This window comes from Indicator indicator, chromosome 12 (genome assembly GCF_027791375.1).
Source record: "Indicator indicator isolate 239-I01 chromosome 12, UM_Iind_1.1, whole genome shotgun sequence".
NCBI lineage: Eukaryota > Metazoa > Chordata > Aves > Piciformes > Indicatoridae > Indicator > Indicator indicator.
Genome location: NC_072021.1, coordinates 23,696,273 through 23,704,487, shown reverse-complemented (window position 1 = coordinate 23,704,487; position 8,215 = coordinate 23,696,273).

The window sequence follows — 8,215 nt, the reverse complement described above, 5'->3', positions numbered from 1 at the left end:
AGAGGAGGCCTGTCAATAGGACCAGGCTGGTGGTGGCCATGAGAAGCCTGGCAGCTCCCTGCTCAGCGATGCTGGGGAGGGGAAGCGGTGGGGAACCACGGGGTCGATCCGCTGAGATGAAGGTGAAATGACAGCCCCTGAGGCTGGCAGGGTTTTGAAAGGAGAACACACAGGAGCCAAAACCTGCAGAGAGACACTTGCAACTTTTCACTTATTCCCTTTGACAAGACAATGGAGGTTTTTTCCTGCTCCCCACCACCTCCCCCTAACCCTCATCTCCCCCCTCTCCCCCGCCTCTTGTTTTTTAAAGTGAGTCCCATAGGGAGAAGCAGGGAAGTTCTCAGAGGATGAAACAACTGGCATGATGGAGAATGGAGAGAAAAGGGGGAGAAAGGGGAGAAGAGCAGAGCTCATTTCCAAAGAGAACTCTGCTTTGCTCAGGAGGAGGAGGAGGAGTGCACTGAAGAGGGGCATCACTTTCCCATCACCACAGAATGCCCAGAGGCACTTGCTCACTGCCAGTGTGGTAGCTCAAGAGAGGGCCACAGACTTTTGGAGGGAACACACCAGAGCAGGATGCAAGCACAGAGCTGAGTCCATGGTGATGGGAGTTTCCCTGATTCCTGAGTGGGTGGGAGTAGGGATGGTGGTGGTGGGAGGCAGAAGAGCAGAGTAGAAGGACCAAGTCCCTCTCCTGAGCTGCTTCTGTGACTGTTGGGACTGGTGGGTGGGGGAAGGGCAGCCTACTTGCCTGAAGTAGACATGGGGGGTCAGGGTGTTCAGCAGTCACCTGCTTCCTCCCAGTCTTCATGCTGTGAAACTGGGGAGACTGGGAAAAAGCCAGTAAAGACCAATGGTCTGTCCTCACTCTGTCCAAGCCCTGCAGGGACATGAGGTGTGGACAGCCCAGAGTGAATCACACCTCTAAGGCTGCTCCAGGATTTACTTTGTCTGTATGTCCCTTCACCTTACCTGTATCTACCTGGTGACATTCAGCCCAGGGAAGGCTTCAGTGGGACTAAGTGGACCTAATATTTGCCAATACAGAAGAACTTTTGGGGGAAGATTTTTCCTAAGGACAAGAACTGGCATGTGTTGGAGATGGTGAGGTGAAGGATGGGGCAGACCCATGACTGAACTGGGATTAGGAAACTGCAGTCTTGGAGGAAGTCAAGGAAAAATAAAGTTTGGAAGCTCTTGATGGTCCCACATGTAAGAAAACCCCTGGCTTTCCCAAAAAGGACACAGGAGAGGCTCACAACTTGGCAAAAACCCTCAACCAAACAATCAACCAACCAAGCAGAAAACCCCAACTGAACAACCAACCAAAAAAGTCCTAGGAATGACAAGAAGATATTTTCCTAACAGTTAACTTAGCTGCGGAATGACAGCAGTTGTCCTCTCTGGAATCAGTGAGGTCTCTCTGGAGTCATCTTTCCCATGCAGACAAGGATGTGGATTCAGATGTGTGGTGGGGACATGCACTTGCAGTGCCTGTCATGCTGATCTGATCCTCCCAAAAGAGATCTGGTTGCTAATTCAAGGCCATGCCACACACTTGCTCTTCCTTCAGGGATCCTTTGTACCATTTGCCCCAAATTCTACATGTCCCGGACATTGTGTGCTCCTTCACTTTGAGTTGCACAAGATTTGTTTGGAAAAGGTCCACTTTAGGATAAGATGAACTCCAAGCTTCACTCCTTGGGCCAGTTACGAGGCAAAAGAGACCTCAGGAGGCCTAGCTCAGATGAAGATGCTGCAGAAGCAATCTTCAAGGGTGTGAGATGAATCCCATGCAGAAGCTTTGGTGTTTCTGTTTGATGGCTACAGAAAGGACATGTCCTCTTCTCTAAGGTGTCTCCAAGTGCTGCTTTGGCAACATACTACAATCTGACCTATGTTATGCTTCTTCCTCACCACTCAGAGCAGAGAGACTAAACATCTGGTACCTGATGCAGGTTCTGACCCTATAATTGGGAGCTTCAAACTGTTCCCTCTGTGTTATCACAGTTCCTGCTGTGCTGTCTAGCCATCCACAGAAACATCCAGCTTGCACCCTGCCATCAGCTTGTGCTCACCAGCATATGGCTCCTGGCTCTAAATCCCACCACCTTTCCAGCTTTGGCTTAATCCTTGAGGCCCTTGACTCTTGTTTCTTGCAGAGATTCATCCTGCTTCTAAATCTCATCATCTCTTCCTCATTACCCTCACCTCACCAGCCTCTGCTTGTGACTTTGTGTTACAGCCATGCATCTCTCTCATGATGTTCCATAAAGGTCTACCCTAGCTTTTTTCACTAGTGAGACAAGGGGTGTGGAGAGGAGAATGAGGGAGGATGTTCTCCTTGGATAGGTGACATATCAATCATCATCATGGCCTCACACACAGCTGGGAGGTTGCCCTTGAGTCTTGTCTTTATCTGTAGAGCATCTCAGGCGTCTGGGGCCATCAGCTGTGTCAGCTTGTGTGCTGTGCACGATGTTGCTGCGACACGTCCTGCTGTCCACTGAGCTGACACGAGGAAAGAGGAACATGCAATCCCCCAGGACAAGCCATCCACTCATCAGAGGAGACAGGCAGCACAGTCAGGCTGGCTGGAGGGTGTTTCTCCCCCAGAAGGGAGTCAGAGCAACCCAGTTCAGGAGAGACAGGGAACTACTGGAGAGAGTCCAATGGAGGCTACAATGGGGGCTTGGAGCATCTCTGTGAGGAGGAAAGGCTGGGAGACCTGGGGATGTTGAGCCTGGAGAAGAGCAGCCTGAGAGGGGATCTGATCAATGCTCAGCAAGAGCTAAAGGGTGGGGGGCAAGAGGCTGGGGCCAGACTCTTCAGTGGGCCCAGAGAGAGGACAAGGGGCAGTGGGCACAAGCTGGAACCCAGGAGGTTCCATCTGAACACAAAGAGAAACTTCTTTGCTGTGAGGGTGCTGGAGCCCTGGAGCAGGCTGCCCAGAGGTTGTGGTTTCCTCTGCACAAATTCCGAACACACCTGGATACTGTGATCCTGGGAAATCTGCTGTGGGTGACCCTGCTTCAGCAGGGTGGAGTTGGACTGGATGATCTCTAGAGGTCTCTCCCAACCCCCACCATGCTGGGATTCTGGGATTCTGTGGCAGCATCCTCTATCCTAACCCTCATCTTCATTTTGTTTCTCCTCTTTCAGCTGCCCCCCTTCTCTCTTTTTCTTTTCCTCATCTCCATCCTCCCCCTTCACCTTGCTTTGGCTCTCATCTGTTTCTCTCTTTTCCCCTCCCTTCTCCCTTTTATCTCCCCCCTCTCCCCCTCTGCTCACTGATCACCCCTCACTCCCCAGCTCTGGCATTTTGGAGCACCTTTGGTCTGGCCATGACCGTAGGCAGCAGGTTAATGGGATCTACTGAAGAACTTTTTGTCTTTGCCCACGATGTGGCTGTGCTAATACCTGGCCCGCAGCGTCGCCAGGGAAGGTTGGAAGTGCTCCTGCCATGGACCTTTCCACAGCGCATTTTAGGATCCCTGCTGTGTTTTCTTTCCAATAAGAAGAAAGGACCTGTCAGCATTAAGCAAATCAGCCTCACGTCTCACCTCCCTCAGCTGTGTCACACATGAATATCTGAGGGCTTCTTTTCTTTTTTTTTTTTTTTCCCCCACCACCCCCCTTCTCCCACCTTCTCTTTCCCTTCTCTCTTCTCCTTTCCCATTCCTGTCCTCTCACTTTTTAACGAAAGGAAAGTTTTAATGCCCTCACAAAGGAGACAGAGAGAGAAATATCCATAAAACTCCAATTTAAACCTCTTTTAACCCATTCCTCCGTTTTCCCTTTCAACCCTCTTTTCTTCCTAATAGGAAGAAGGTTTGAATTTCTCAAGCATCTGGAGGGGGGAGAGAGAGGGAGGGAAAGGAAGAGTTTCTGCATGTTCATGTCTGGCATGAACAGGGCCTGAGAGGTTTAGGGGGCTGGAAAAGCAAGGATGAAGCAGGCACAGGAGCTGCCATGAGAAGGGCAGGATTTTCTTTTACCCCATTGTCTTCTCTTGTTTTGTCCACATTGAACATTTCCCCCCTCTACTCTGTTCTTGTGAGACCCCACCTGGAGCACTGTATCCAGTTCTGGGGCTGCCAGTATAAGGAGGACATCGAGCTGCTGGAACAGGTTCTGAGGAGGCCATGAAGATGATCAGAGAGCTGGAGCACCTCCCCTGTGAGGACACATTGAGAGAATTGCAGCTGTTCAGAGAAGAGAAGGCTCCAGGGAGACCTTAAAGTAGCCTTCCAGTACCTGAAAGGGACCTACAAGTGAGCTGGGGAGGGATTTTCACAAGAGCTTGTAGTGATAGGATTGTAGTGATAGGATAAGGAGGAATGGATTGAAGCTGGAGGACGGCAGATTTAGACTGGAGATTAGGGAGAAATTCCTTGCAAGGAGGGTGGTGAGACACTGGAACAGGTTGCCCGGGGAAGTTGTGGATGCCCCCACCCTGGAGGCGTTCAAGGGCTATTTGGACAAGACCTTGAACTACCTGGGTTAGTGGAAGGTGTCCCTGCCCATGGCAGTGGGGGTTGGAACTAGAGGATCTTTAAGATTCCTTCCAACCCAAACCATTTTATGATTCTATGATTCTATGATTGTCAGCATCCAGGTACCTCCAACCCAGGCAGAGCTAGAGCCAAATGCCATATAAACCCATAAAATCTTAAAAATCAGGGACCTTTTACATCCTCTGTATCTTGAGAACAAATTTGTGACCAAATTTGAGACCTCCCAAGAAAAACTCGATGGGGTCCTTAGCAACCTGATCTAATTAAAATGTCCCTGCTCACTGTGAGGGGTTTGGACAAGATGACCTTCAAGGGTCCCTTCTGACTTGATGCATTCTATGACTCTATGAAAGAAAAACCTGATCAGAAATTGCTCCAGCTCAGGAACTGGTGTGGCTGCCCCCCCCCCCAAAATAATTCCTGGCAAGGACACCCTGTTGGAAGAGACGAATCTTTGTTCTGGGTTCACAAGAGCTGTAAAATTTGTCCCCACAAGGTTTCATGAAATGATGTTCCCATCCCATTCATCTTTTTTTTCCACTTAGCAAAGCTTTTTCCAAATCAAAAATGGGTCCTGGAGCATCTCTGTGAGGAGGAAAGGCTAGGATACCCGGGGTTGTTTATCCTGGTAAACAGAGGGGAACTTCTCAATGCTCAGCAAGAGTTGAAGGGTGAGGGGCAAGAGGTTGGGGCCAGAATCTTTTCAGTGATGCACAGTGAAGGACAAGGGACAACAGGGACAACCTGGAAGCACCTCAACATTCCTGTGAGCATGTCAAAGCCCTGAATTAAGCTGCTCAGAGCTTGTGGAGAGATTCCAAACCCACCTGGACACTGTCATCCCGGGAAGCCTGCTGTGGGTGATGCTGCTTTAGCAATGGTGTTTGTCTGGATGATCTCCAGGGGGCCCTTCCCAACCCCACCATTCTGTGATTATGTGAAAAAGTTGCTGGGAATGTTGTTGTGGGGATGAATGGGAAGGAATCAAGCACTCCATGAGTGTGTCTCCTTGAACAATCTCAGAGTCACATCTAAAGGGAAAACCAACCCTGCGGCAGACTGTGTGGCACCTCCTACCCCTGCAAGGCCTCCTTCTGATTGCTGAAAGAGCATCTGGCCAGGTCTGAAAAAGAGGAGAATCCACAGGAATCAACACCAGGGAATTTTCCCTTCTGGACCTTGGGATTGCCCATTTGTGTAATTTATCTTCCTTGCCCGCTAATGCTTAATTGATCCATGGCTCTAATTGACTGCACTTGAGGTGCACCATGTAGAAAGTGACAGAAAATGAGGCAGGATCCAGGGAAATTTGGCTATTTCCTGAATATGCTGTGGGGAGCTTGGTTGGGGGTGTGAGATGCAGGCATGTGCAGGGCACCTGAGGTGGTTTCTGGGGCTCAGGGATTTTCATCCACTGCTATAAGAAAAGCTCCTGTGCTTTCATCTACCTGGCCTTGTGTTGGTGATTCACTGTGACCCTCAAACCATAACTGTCCCCCAGCTCTCAGGTCAGTCCATCCTCCAGCAGTTCTGCTACCTTATCCATTTTGTGGCTCCTGGGGTTCCTCCAGACACACAAAGTGGGCTGTCATGACTTTGGTGTAGGACCTCATTCCAGCAGGGACAGTGCTGACATGGGTTCCTCCCTGCACCTTCCCTCTCTGCCAAGAGGAAGAGGGTGATGTCAGCTAGGTAGAAGATGACTCTCCTCACTTTGCTGCTCAAAACATAGGAAGGAGGAAGCACATCTCAGAATTCAGAAGGGTTCCTCTTGATTTCTTGTTGATATTGTTTGGAAGTCTTGATTTTCAATTTAGGCAAAAGATAATTCCACAGCATTTGTGACTGAGAAATGAACATTGGTCTTTTTCTCCTGCAGCAACAGAAGTTATTTCCAAGCATGAGATGTTTACTGAGAGGAGCAGATGCAGCTGGAGATTTCCGCAGAGCTTATATCACAACTTTGTGTCTTTCAGTTTCCAGGGACAACTCCTGGGATCCTTGGGGTCCTCCTAAAGCAATGTGCCCAGGTGGCTAAGAAGACCACTAGAATCCTTGGAATGGAAATAGTGTGGTGAGAAGGACCAGGGTAAGGACTTTCCACCTGTGCTTGCCACTGGTGAGGCCACACCTTGAATCCTTGGTTCAGTTTTGAGCCCCTCACTACAAGAAAAACATTAAGGTGCTGGAGCATGTCCAGAGAAGGGCAATGAAGCTCGTGAGGGATCTGGAGAACAGGTCTTTTTTGAGGAGCAACTGAGGGAACTCAGGTTGTTTAGCCTGCAGAAGAGGGGACTGAGGGGAGATCTCCTGGTGCTCTACCTGAAAGGAGATTGGAGAGATGAAGGTCAGTCTCCTCTTCCAAAGAAAATGTGATAGGACAAGAGGGAAAGTCCTCAAGTTGCACCAGAAGAGGTTTAGGTTGGACATGAGGAACAACTTCTTCGTGGAAAGGGTCGTCAAGGGCTGACCCAGGTTGCCCAGGGCAGTAATGGAGTCCCTATCCCTGGAGGGAGTGAAAAGCCATACAGATGTGGTGTTGAGGAGCATTGTTTAGTGGTGACCTGGCAGTGCTGGGTTAATGGTTGAGTCTTAAGGGTCTTTTCCAACCTATGTGACTTGAGAACTCAGTGACTATTGGGGGTGACCTCTTGACCCATGATGAACTTTCAGAACATGAAGAACTGTCCTTGTGAATAATTTGGGAGGCAGCTAGTTGGGGTGGTCCATGCATGCCCAGGGACTGCACTGATAATTTAACAGTGACAGGATTCCAGGTCCTGAGCACATTTCCCACTGCTGAATTCTAATACAGTCATAACCCCAGTGACTCATGAGGACTGGATAGGCAATGGAAGGGAAGTGGTGAAGTCACCATCCCTGCAAGTGTTTAAGAAATGTGTAGACAAGGCACTTTGGGATGTGGTTTAATGGTCTAAGGTTGAAGATTGGACTTCATTCTCCCAAAGGTCTCTTCCAAGAGAAACAATTCTATGATTCTGTGACTGGTGGAATTGCTTTCAAAAGAGAGAGCCTGAGACATGCACAAGGCCTTGCATGAAGTCAAGTGAGTGCTTCACAGCCAGCCCCAACCCCCTGAACGGCTGGAGCTGCATCACATCATCCCAGCTTCCTACTGTGCCCTTCCTGACTCCTGGTGACTTACTGCCTCTTGGTTCTGGTTCATCTGTGCTCCACCTCATGCTGGCTGCCTACAGCTCTCAACACACCCATCTGCCCCTGGCAGCCTGCTGATTTCATCCCTACACTGCCTGGGCCATGAGCCAGGGCATGGGAATAAAGGATCTCACCATCCCCAGGGTGCCCTCCTCTGAATGCAACTGAACTGCTGAGCTGAACAGAACCATCCAGAGCCATCAACCTTTTACCTTGCAAACCCGAATTTGATGACATGGGGCACTGGAACAGGCTGCCCAAGGCAGTGGTAGAGTCACCATCCCTGGAGTTGTTAAAAAGCATAGACATGGCACTTCAGGGCATGGTTTAGTGGTCATGGTGGTGGTGAGTTGATGTTTGGACTTGATCTTAGAAGTCTTCTCCATCCTTAATGTTTCTATGATTCTAGACACTGTGAGAGCTCTGCTGCCACTGAGTTGTGTTGGAGGTGTTAATAAAAACGTGTAGACATGGCTGTTCAGGACGTGGTTTAGTGGGCATGGTGCTGCTAGGTTGACAGC